Source organism: Lolium perenne, chromosome 7 (genome assembly GCF_019359855.2).
Source record: "Lolium perenne isolate Kyuss_39 chromosome 7, Kyuss_2.0, whole genome shotgun sequence".
In the NCBI taxonomy this organism is placed as follows: domain Eukaryota; kingdom Viridiplantae; phylum Streptophyta; class Magnoliopsida; order Poales; family Poaceae; genus Lolium; species Lolium perenne.
The window spans coordinates 235,669,968-235,682,398 of NC_067250.2; positions in this window are offsets into that span (position 1 = coordinate 235,669,968).

Sequence of the window (12,431 nt, forward strand, 5' to 3'; positions counted from 1 at the left end):
TCATCCTCACTCTCCGCCTCCAGCTCTCCGTCAATGAGGAATTGGAGGTCGTCCTCCCCATCGGTCAGGGGCAAATCACCATCTGACCCGACAAGGGCCTCGGGTGGGCCATCTGGCACGAAGTCAAAGTCCCACTCTGGCTCTGACATCGGCTCGCTCGAGGAAGAAGATTGGAAGGAGAGAGCCGATGAAGCAGAGGAGGAGGATGGGTCCATGGTGGAGGAGGGTTTTTTTTCGATGGCCAGAACAGAGCAAGGGGATGAAGAGGTAAACTGTGCGGCGCGGTTAAATAAATGAGACGTAGTGGAAATTAAATGCCATGGCGGTTTTCGAGGAGGCGATGCCAAAACGCTGTCAAATCTTGCAGAGAAGTTGAGAAGGCAAGGCATCATGATGAAGGATACTGCGGCGGTTCTGCTCTACCACGACATGACCCGACGAGGAAAAAGCAGTGTGGTTTTGGAATTATCATTTCCAAAACCAGGGGGGCATGTGTTATCACCAGAATTTGACCGGATCAGAGGTGGGCCGTGATTAAGATGGGCTTGAAGAATATACATGGAAGATATACATGAATCGGCCTTGTACACGAAGTTTGCACTAGTGTATCTGTAAATATAGTAGGATACGTGTCGGTTAGGTAGAATTTGGCTCGTACACAGTTGGGATTATTCCCACGTTAGAAAGTCTACGGACTATAAATATGTATCTAGGGTTATTGAGATAAACAACAATCACGTTCATCACAAACCAATCTAGGCGCATCGCCAACCCCTTGTTTCGAGGGTTTCTTCCGGGTAAGCATCATGCTGCCTAGATCGCATCTTGCGATCTAGGCAGTATACGTTTATTCGTGGTTCATGCGTTGCTCGTGCTGAAGCCTTGTTGATGGCGAGCAACGTAGTTATCATAGATGTGTTAGGGTTAGCATTGCTTTACCACGATATATGCTTTGCTCCATGCTATCCCTAGACGTCTAGCCGCCTTTACACCTATCTTAGGTGTAAGGGCGGCACCTTGCTTGATCCGTGTTTAGTAGATCCGATCTGTTATGATTGCTCCTTGTTCCTCAAGGATTAGTTTAATATCTACATAGTTAGGCCTTGCAAACGGGTTGAAGGATCCAGTGGCACGTAGGGTGTAGTTTGCTAGCCCTAGATAAGATGCTCCGGGAATCAACTTCATGTTGGTTTTTATGCCTTATCTAGGGCTGGTTTATTATCATCTTGCGTGGCTGCCAGGCTCAATCACGTGTAGGATGTTCCGATTATGCGGTGAAAACCCTAAATCGTCGTAGGTCGTTTTAGCTTTATATTGATCAAGCAGGACCACCATGTGATCGTAGACCTCATACGAATCGTGGGTGGATCGGCTCCTTGAGGCGATTCACAGGACAACCTGAGAGCCGATCGAGGCTCGTATTTAATGTTTACGTGTATGCCATGCAGGAAACTAAGCGAAGCAAATCCATCACCTTCCTGATCAGGTATAGGTCAGGTGGCACGCCCTTGCACCAGCATCGGGACGTGTGTGCCGGAGCTTTGCGGGCCGTCGCTCGAGGGACCAGGGCCAGCCGCAGTTCTGGGAGCCTCCCGGCTCTACGTGTTGCCCGTCGCTACTCGCCGGTGGGTTTCGGACACCAACACCAGGAACATGGTGGTTTCGATATGGACGAAGCTGCGACGCTAGCGGCTCAAATTGGTTGTACCGTGGAGGACATGATGTTCGCCGATGCAGTACCCAGGACTGAGATAGTTCCTAAATTTGTCTACGGGGCTGACTTGGTCAACAAAGAGAGGCTGCATAAACTGCCAACGTATATGCGGAATTTGCATCAGTGGTACCTTGATGCGTGCAAGGAGAACACAAGTTCAATCGTGGCGGATATCCCAGCAGATTATTACTTTCGAAAGGAGGAGATCCATATTGAGATGAGTGAACTCTGACAGTTATTCAATTTAGACGCCCTCGACAAATCTCTCATGAGTTGCTACTGCTTGTAAGTTGTTAACTACATATAAGTTCATGTTCATTCAGTTGTTCATGTTCATTGTATGTACTCATTATATCTTATGTGTTCTCTTATGCAGAATAAAGATGATTGAATGCAGCCGTAATAAGATGTTCAATGTTGGGTTTGTTGACACAGATAAAGTACATCATGACACGGTGAAGAATAACTCTGAAGAAACGGGGGGAAACCTACTAAGGTTTATAGGGGAGCAAAGCTTCTATGATTCAATATTGTTTCCTTACAACTACAGGTGAGAGTCTTACTGATCTGTTGTGCACATTCAATTTTTCTTACTCGATGTTAAGTGTAATTCATGACGTGTGTATATATATATATATATATATATATATATATATATATATATATATATACCAGCACTATTCTGCAACCGGTTGCAGAATAATATTCTGAGCACCGACTTGGACTTCTCTGGACACAAGGTTGAACTTCCTGGATGAGAGGGTTGACCTTTCTGTCGGAACTTACCTGAACTTCCCATTTTCTTCAGAGCTACTAATTGTACTACAACTTTCTCAACCGTTAGTCGGAACTTTGCAAGTGATATACCGTTGGATAGATAATGAAAAACCTCAACTTTTTCATGTTCACACTTTTCGCAGATTATGTATGGTTCAAATTTAATTTTGAAAATACGAAAACGCTTCTATATGGCCAGAAAACGAACTTTTAGTTTGGTTTTCGAATCGCTTATCAAAAATGTACAAATGATATACCGTTGGATAGATAACGAAATTGCGCAACTTTTTCATGTTTTACGTTTTTTTTAAATCCTCACAGTTTTTAAACAATTTTGCAAATACCGAAATTCGGACGTACTTAAAAACTAGCGGACAGTAATTTGGATGTTTTGTTTCAACCGTTTGTCAGAATGATGCATATGATATGGCGTTGGAAAGCTATGAACTAGGCGCAAATTTCTTATTCCAATTATTTTCTCTAATTCCTTACATTTTAAGAGGAAAACTCGAATTGCTGTCCGCCCATTTTATGTGACCGGCACGGAATGATTATCCACACGATTTCCATGCGTTATATTTAAACAATGCAAATAATATACGGTTGGAAAGGTGTCAAAATGGCGCATATTTTTCGTATCTACCATCTTTGCCAAATCCAAACGGTTTAAAAGTAATTTTAGAAGTTTTGAAATCATGTTTCTGGTATATTTTGTGGGATAATGATTTGAAATTGATGGATTAGATCCATTTATTGTTGTAAAATGTTGTAGGTAATGAAATTAGACATATACTCTATCATATAAAGCTTTTGGTGACAAATATTGAAGTGGTTGGTGATCAAATCAATGAGATTTGGACAACAGATTTCCGCCCCGTAAAAACAAAGCACTGAACTTCGCTCGACATGAACTTGTACTTATCGGGAAATGCGGTTGTACTTCTTGGTGCGGTTTCATGGAAGTGTTCAGTAAGAGAGAGCTATAATTTTCACCACACAACATGTGCAGCACAACCACGCGCACCTGAACTTCTCGCGACAAGTCCTTGTACTTCTTGGCCTCCGTGGTTGTACTTCCGAAAATATTTCGATACTAGTCTGTTTTATAATAATTAAACATGTTTTCTGGAATGATAGTTTTAGATTTTCCCTATCCTCTATTTAAGAGATTCTGCACTTCCTGGATCTTAATATTTGAACTTCCCAACATTGATATGTGAACTTATGTGTGAGTATTTTCTTTGTACAATTTGCAGTTTCTATAATTACTGCTTGTACTTCATGTAGTCTCCGCTTGTACTTCTCGGAATAACTCCTTGTACTTCCTCACGGATGATGGGATTACTTTGTTTTTCCTACATTTGGATTTTGTCAGTTTCTTGTACTTCCTACATTAAGTGGGTGTACTGCTGTTGTCGAGTGGTTGTACTTCTCTTCGTCAACTATTTGAATTTCCTCTTTGGTGATGGGATTATTTCTTTTTTACATTTAGATTATTTCGATCTTCTTATACTTTCTATAATGGGTGCTTGTACTGCTCGTATCGAACGGTTGTACTTCTCAACATCAACTATCCTTGGGGGTGACGAGATTATTTCATTTTTACTACATTTGGATTTTGTCGGTTTCCTTGTACTTCCTATAATAATTGCTTGTGCTGCTCGTTTCGAATAGTTGTACTTCTCATCGTCAAGTATTTTAACTTTGTCGCGGGTGATAGGATTATTTTGGTTTTTCTACATTTTGATTTTGTCTATTTTCTTGTACTTCCTATAGTAAATTCATGCACTGCTCCTATCGAATGGTTGTACTTCCTATAAAAAAGTTAAACTGGCATGAAAAAATAGAGATAAGACCTCTCTTTTATTTAAAAATAAACACAAACTTCTATGGAACTTGAATGTCACAACTTCAGGTGGGTAATTTTCACATGTGCTTACACCATAGACAGTTATACAATTACTCACAGCCGTCGATGCATGGCAAGCAGTCACTACAGCAGCTTCACTCCAACAAAGAGAGGTGCGTGGATGCTACTCTCGAATGTTCACGTGGCAGTGGTGCTTGAGATATTTATGTACCTGGGGGGATTTTTTGTACTACTGTTGTCTGTGTATTTCTTGTATTGGTTTGACTATGGGCTTGCATTTTTTTGAATTAATCAGAGGCGAGATCATAAACATTAGAACAAACTTGGATTGGGCACACAACATATCTGGATTTTTGCAAGCTTCAATCATGTAGTGGACAAATTCACCATAGCAAATCAGAGTGCACGACTCGAGGAAAAAGAAAAGAAAGAAAAGGTCCACCTAGCTAGCTCGCTCTTCAAATCAAACAGAGGAGAGATGGGGACGGATGCTTAGCGTATTGACCAGCAAATCTAGCAAGCCCGCTGGGACGCTGCTGCAGCGCTCGAGAAACAGCCTCAGAAAATAAAGAGCAGCTTGAGGATGGTTAATCAGTTCTGGAGAAATTTCATTTTGTTTGCCTAGTTTTTTTCATCTGCATGCGCACTCTGAAATAATGTGTTGCAATCAACCATAGTCTTGTACTGCCAGCGATAGTACACGTGTACTTATTCTACATCAATGTAATATCACAGATTACCAAAAAAAAATGATGTAAACATTAATAAACAAAAAAAAACTGAGAGGGCTATTCATCCCTCCCGACAGCTGCCGGCATCACACCAAAGGCAGAAACCATGAATAAAGTTTTCCGGTGAGGTTTATTGGCAAGTGCGCTTTTTCTCAAATGAATCATGAAGGAAAATCCAGTCGCTGGTTGCTGACGTCCACAAAATTACCCGCGCGCCCAAACAAGTAATGCTGGGATCCAAAAGAAAGATCAAACGGGGCGTCAGTGCGTCACAATGTTTGTACTTATGTTAACCAAGACTTGCGCTGCCTCTATTAGCATAGTTGTACTGCTGTTGAGAGAGAGAACAGAGAAGAGATCTCCAGAGAAAAAATAGAATTGAGGCGCCATAGGAGGAGGGGTTTCGCGTGGGCATCTGCCAACGTGCAGGAGCTGGTGGGCTGGCTCCGACCACTATCACGCCGTTATCTGGATGGACGAGCAAGAGATCATGGCGGAGGCGGGGAACGTGAGCCACGGAGGTCCTTGGGGTCCTTGCCTCCTTGGACTGGGAACCGCGCCGCCGGGAAGAAATGTGCCGGCTGGAGAACGACGACGGCCAGATGATGGGAGTTTGCCGCCCGTTCCAACAAAGAGAAAATAGAGGAGGGGAAGAAACACGGCCGCGCCCAATCGCCGGCCGGTCACGCCCAACATTGACGACGACGAACATCGGGGCGTGTCACGGCGGCTCACTCCGGCAGCGCCCGAGCAGCACCAATGGGGGCGGAGCAATGGGAGGACCGCCGAAGACGAGGAGGTGCACGGGGAGGGGCAGCCGGCATCAAGGAAATGCAGGGGAGGTCCGAGGTTCGCCGGGGTCGAGGTGGTGCGGAGGAAGCCGGATATGCGAGTGCCCCGGCTGGCGGCGCGAGGGGGAACCAAGGGATGTGCGGCGTGCCGGCACCGGCCGGCCGCAGGGGAAGGCGGCGTAGCTGTGCAGCAGGACGACACGGCGGAGGAATCCATTGCCACGCCGGCGGCGCTTGGATGCGGCGACGGGGAGGAAGGCCGCAGGGAACAGATAATTGACCGCGTCGAGGGGACAGGGGGCTCGCTGGCGGCAAAAAAGGGGGCGGCCGGAGGGGCTCGCCGGCGGTGGAAGAACAGGGGGCGGCCGGCGGCAGAAGCACAGGGGTCGGCTGCAGGCGGGAGAAGGTGGAGGTCGTGGGGAAGGGGTGGTTGGTTGGTAGGGGTGGGGATTTGCATAGGTCTGGCCTGTGTGGTGGCCGCCTGCTGTTCCTGCTTCTTGACACCAAATCGTCGAGCACAAGAAGCAAGCAATCTGCACTACTTATTAGGCTCGCCATGATTGCTGTGAGTATCATATTGGACAGGCATGACCTGTGTATTCGTGAAGAAATTCCACAAACAGGCAGCATGAACTGCCACGAACAGGCATCTTGCACTTCCCATCGAAGGAATTCCACGGCTGGAAGCAGAGGAAGTCCAAGATCCACCGAAAATTTAGGGCGGAGGAGAGAGGCCAGCCCACCGGCGCATCTGGGGAGGAGGAGACTCGCCGGGGCAGAGCTCTAGCCTGTGGCTGCGGTCCTGAGAGGGGTGTCGTTGTGATGGACACGAGATGGTTACAGGGGGAACCGGCGCAGGGAAAAGGCCCGGCGGCCATGCTTGGCACCTTCGACGGGTAATGAGGGGCGGAGCTGGGGATAGGGCTGGTGACAAGGGATTAACTTGTCAATGCCTATGGATTGTAGGCTAGGGTTTAGTTAGAAGTAGAGGGCAAGTAGATCTCGAAGGTTTCAGCCGAAAAGTACTCGACGACTATGAAAACTAGGGTTTGCAGACAATGATTCGATTGATTCTTTGTCCCTCGACTCCCCCTTATATATGAGGTGGAGCCGAGGGATCCGTGCTATACAAGTTTACATAGTCCGGGACGGTTTCTAACTCATCCCGCCAGATCACAAACAACACTTCCTATTACAACTCTATCTTTCCTTAGTAAATCTTGGGCTCCCGAATCTTCTTATTCTTCGGGTATTGGGCTTCCAGTAAACCCCGGGTACCATCTTCGGCAGGCCCATTTGGGATGCCTATGTCAGCTGGAATTCGAGCCGAGCCGAGCCAGCTCGGCTCGACTCGCTAAAGCTCGGCCAACAATCGAGTTAGCTCGACTCGACTCATTTAACAATCGAGTCCGAATTTGAAACTCGGCTCGACTCGCAAAGTTCGCGAGTAACTCACGAGTAGCTCGGTTAAAACTGTCAAATTGAATATGTAAAATATATAATGCATTTTTCCGAATATTTCGGCATGAATAATGAACAACAAACATTAGAATTATGGTACCAGGATAATATAAACCACAACGATCAATATATCACGAGAATAAGATTGGCAAGTTGAGAAATTACAAATATACTTGCCCATTTTGGCAGGCTTTGGCCGACTTCATTTTTACTGAGCTAAACGAGCTACTCACGAGTTAGACGAACTCGGCTCGTTTAGCTTGAACTCGTTTAACGACAAAATATGAAACTCGGCTTGGCTCGCTATACACCGAGTTCGAGTCGAGGCGAGTCGAGTGGCGAGTTACTCATCTAGCTCGCGAGTTTCGAGTTTTAATTCCAGGCCTAGCTGGGGAGGAGTGATGACCCACAAGTATAGGGGATCGCAACAGTCTTCGAGGGAAGTAAAACCCAATTTATTGATTCGACACAAGGGGAGACAAAGAACACTTGGAAGCCTTAACAACGGAGTTGTCAATTCAGTTGCACCTGGAAACAGACTTGCTCGCAAGAGTTTATCAGTAGTAACAGTTTTATAGCGATAGCGATAGTGAAATAACAAGCGAGTAACGAGACAGCAGTAGTGATTTTAGTAAACAGCAGGATTAAAATACTGTAGGCACGGGGACGGATGACGGGCGTTGCATGGATGAGAGAAACTCATGTAACAATCATAGCAGGGCATTTGCAGATAATAATAAAACGGTGTCCAAGTACAAAGCAATCAATAGGCATGTGTTCCATATATAGTCGTGCGTGCTCGCAATGAGAAACTTGCACAACATCTTTTGTCCTACCAGCCGGTGGCAGCCGGGCCTCAAGGGAAACTACTGGATATTAAGGTACTCCTTTTAATAGAGTACCGGAGCAAAGCATTAACACTCCATGAACACATGTGATCCTCACATCGCTACCATTCCCTCCGGTTGTCCCGATTTCTGTCACTTCGGGGCCATCGGTTCCGGACAGCGACATGTGTATACAACTTATAGGTAAGACCATAAACAATGATTATCTTCATGAAACAATAACATGTTCAGATCTGAGATCATGGCACTCGGGCCCTAGTGACAAGCATTAAGCATAACAAGTTGCAACAATATCATCAAAGTACCAATAACGGACACTAGGCACTATGCCCTAACAATCTTATGCTATTACATGACCAATCTCATCCAATCCCTACCATCCCCTTCGGCCTACAGCGGGGGAATTACTCACACATGGATGGGGGAAACATGGCTGGTTGATGTAGAGGCGTTGGCGGTGATGGTGGCGATGATCTCCTCCAATTCCCCGTCCCGGCGGAGTGCCAGAACGGAGACTTCTGGCTCCCGCGACGGAGTTTCGCGATGTGGCGGCGTTCTGGAGGGTTTCTGGCGACTTCGACTTCTCCCCTGGTGTTTTTAGGTCGAGGCGAATAAGTAGTCCGAAGGAGGGCGTCAGAGGCCGGCCGAGGGGGCCACACCACAGGGCCGCGCGGGCCCCCCCTGGGCCGCGCCGCCCTATGGTGTGGGGCCCTCGGGCCTCCACTTCAATTGCCCTTCTGGCTCCGTTAGTTTCCTGGGAAAATAGGGCCTTCTGCATAAATTCCGAGGTTTTTCCCGAAAGTTGGATTTCTGCACAAAACGAGACACAGAGCAGTTCTGCTGAAAACAGCGTTAGTCCGTGTTAGTTGTATCCAAAATACACAAATTAGAGGCAAAACAATAGCAAAAGTGTTCGGGAAAGTAGATACGTTTTGGACGTATCAACTCCCCCCAAGCTTAGCTTATTGCTTGTCCTCAAGCAATTCAGTTAACAACTGAGCGATAAAAGAACTTTCACGAACACATTTGCTCATATGATGTATATATTCTCATGCAATAGCTAATACTTAAGCAGTTCATAATGAGATACATGCAAATAAGATCATCTAACAGCTATGTCAATCATGGAGAGGTACCAACAATTAATAAGAAGCATCATGAATCATGTATATAAGCAAGATTGCAATGTTCATAAGAGAGTATGATAAAGTGGTATCTCGCTTGCCTGTATTTGATTGGCAAAACATAAATGCCCGGGCACCTCTGGAGTTCATAGAAAGACTAGAAGTAGTGATTGTCAAAAGATAAATGCATCAAAGTTATACCACAATCAATCATATTTTGAGACAAGCATATTGTACTAAGAATGACAGTTGTGCTCTCAAGATAGTGCTCAAAGAAATAATGGAGACACAACATAAAAGTAAAAGATTGACCCTTCGCAGAGGGAAGCAGGGATTAACATGCGCTAGAGCTTTTCATTTTTATAAAGATAGGAGTAAAATTATTTTGAGAGGTGTTTGTTGTTGTCAACGAATGGTAATGGGTACACTAACTACCTTGCCAACCGGACTTTCAAGAGCGGCTCCCATGAATTATTGCATATTTATTTGGCACTCCTTCCAACCTTTCTTTCACAAACCATGGCTAACTGAATCCTCGGGTGCCTGCCAACAATCTCATACCATGAAGGAGTGTCTTTTTATTTTGGTTTTATTAAGACGATGACACTCCCCCCAACCTTTGCTTACACAAGCCATGGCTAACCGAATCCTTCGGGTGCCGTCCAACAATCACAAACCATGGAGGAGTGTCTATTTAAGTTAATTAATTTGGGACTGGGAATCCCATTGCCAGCTCTTTTTGCAAAATTATTGGATAAGCGGATGTGCCACTAGTCCATATGAGAGTCCGTCAAAAGTAAATGACAAGGTTGAAAGCTAAACACCACATACTTCCTCATGAGCTATGAAACATAAACACAAATTGAGAAGCATTTTGAAGGTTTTAAAGGTAGCGCATGAGAATTTACTTGGAATGGTTTGAAATGCCATGCATAGGTATTTATGGTGGACATTCTGGAATAACTTGGTTTTCATGTGTTTGGAAGCACGAGCAGCGTTCCCGCTCAGTACAAGTGAAGGCTAGCAAAAGACTAGGGAGCGACAAATCAAGAGAGCAGTAACTGTCATAATCATGCTTGCGGCAAAATAAATTAACGGAGGCATAAAAGTGATACAAGAACTCTGAAGCAATATAAATCATCGAGGCTTAATTGACTTTTTGTTCAGTCATATGCATGCGTGAGCATGTGCCAAGTCGATATAAATGAATTATTCAGAGGAGGATACCACAATGCCATACTTACTTATGAATAAAACAATGCAAACAAACATACATGACATGCTACTCATATTAATAGATTGGAGCTAAACATGAGAGATCATAAACTACTAGACTTTCTCAAATAACATATACCTCACATGAACCAACTAAGCATGCTTACATGGATGAGTATATGTACAAAAATAAAAACAAATAGAGTTCATACCAGCCTCTCACCACAATCAGATTGTCGTAGATCATCATTATTGCCTTTTCACTTGTGTAGCTTGGATAATATGAAATGAAAACCACACTCCAGCCACCGAAGACCATTGAACTCATAAAGAACTTTACAAAACAGAGAAGAACAGCAAATATTTTTGGTGTTTTCGAATTTAGAAACAAGAACAAAAAGAAACAAACAAACAAAGCAAAATCTTTTTGGGTTTTCTTATAGCAAACTAGCAATAGCAAATAAAGTGAAACAAATGCAAGAAACCAAAGCAAACAAATGGTGAAGAGAAACAACAGAAATATTTTTGGTCTTTTTGTGTTTTGGGAAGGAAACAAAGCGAAAACAAGAAATAGCAAACTAAAAGAAACACAGAAAAGCGAGATGGCAGAAATCTGCCAAAACCTGACAGCAGTACAGAAATCGATTTTAACAAAAATCTTACGTTGCTCAGATCGAAAAGTGTTCAACTAATGAAAGTTAGATAACAACCTGGGGAACCTGCACAAAAATTTGCAGCTTAAAATGACGCTCTGGCTATTTTTGACGATTTTTACAGTAACGTTCCAGAATCTGTTTTCAGGCAGCATTTCCCCAAATATCATCCTCCTCTCATTAGAAAACCACTCAAACGAACAAAACAAGTATGTACAAGTATCCAGCAACCATAATATGCAAAGAATGAGTGATGCCGGTATACCTCCCCCCAAGCTTAGGCTTTTGGCCTAAGTGGAGTTCAATCCCATCGATCCCATGAGGTAGTGTCTCCGTAATATGAAGATGGGTCGTATTCCGGTATGTGCTAGAAGAAGCACCCGGATATGTGACGGTGTGGTCGTAGGAGGTCCCGACGTCCTCGGAGTCATGTTGCTGGTGGAAGTCTTTTATCTTCAAATGTTCATCCACCTCCTCCTTAGTGCACGACCATGACTGCCTGTCAATACTCAACAAACCAGGTTGGGGAAGAGGGATTTCCTTCTCCTCCCAGTCAGAAAACAACATTCTATACACCATACTATCTAAAGTAGAGTCAGTAGTAACAAAATGATGACTCTTCATAGCAGTAATATCGAGTCTCCTAGGGGCCAATGGCACATCATTAGGATCAATAGGAAGATTAAGAAAAGTTAAAACACGCAGCGCAATAGTTCCTCCAAAAATAGGCCCCCTGGTAGTCAGGCGGCGAGCAATAAGAGCACCAAGGTGATAAGATGTATGACCAGTAAGTGCAATATTCAGGAAAGCAAGATGGTAGCTAGAGATATTACTAGTGTTCTCCCTACCAAGAATGCTAGTAGCAATGTAGTATGCAAAATATTTAATGGCGGGGAGTTGAATGTTCCTTATCTTGCCCCGCTGAATGGTGCGACAATCATCGTCGGTGATTCCACGGTAGAGCTCCAGCAAGTCCCGGGGGTTGTCATCAATCCTACTTGCTGTACCTACAGGGGCAATATCCAGGGCACAACAAAAATCCTTCAATGGCATAGTCACAGTATTACCATAAATCCTGAACGCAACTGTTGGCTCATAGTGTTTGTTGTTGAACTGGAAACTCTCGACGAAGATTTTGGTGAGCAAGTAGTATTGCTCCCTTTCATCGCCCATATAAGTGGTTAACCCTGCCCTGTTGACAAGGGTTAAGAAATCCTCCAGTATCCCTGCATTCCTTAGAAAATCAT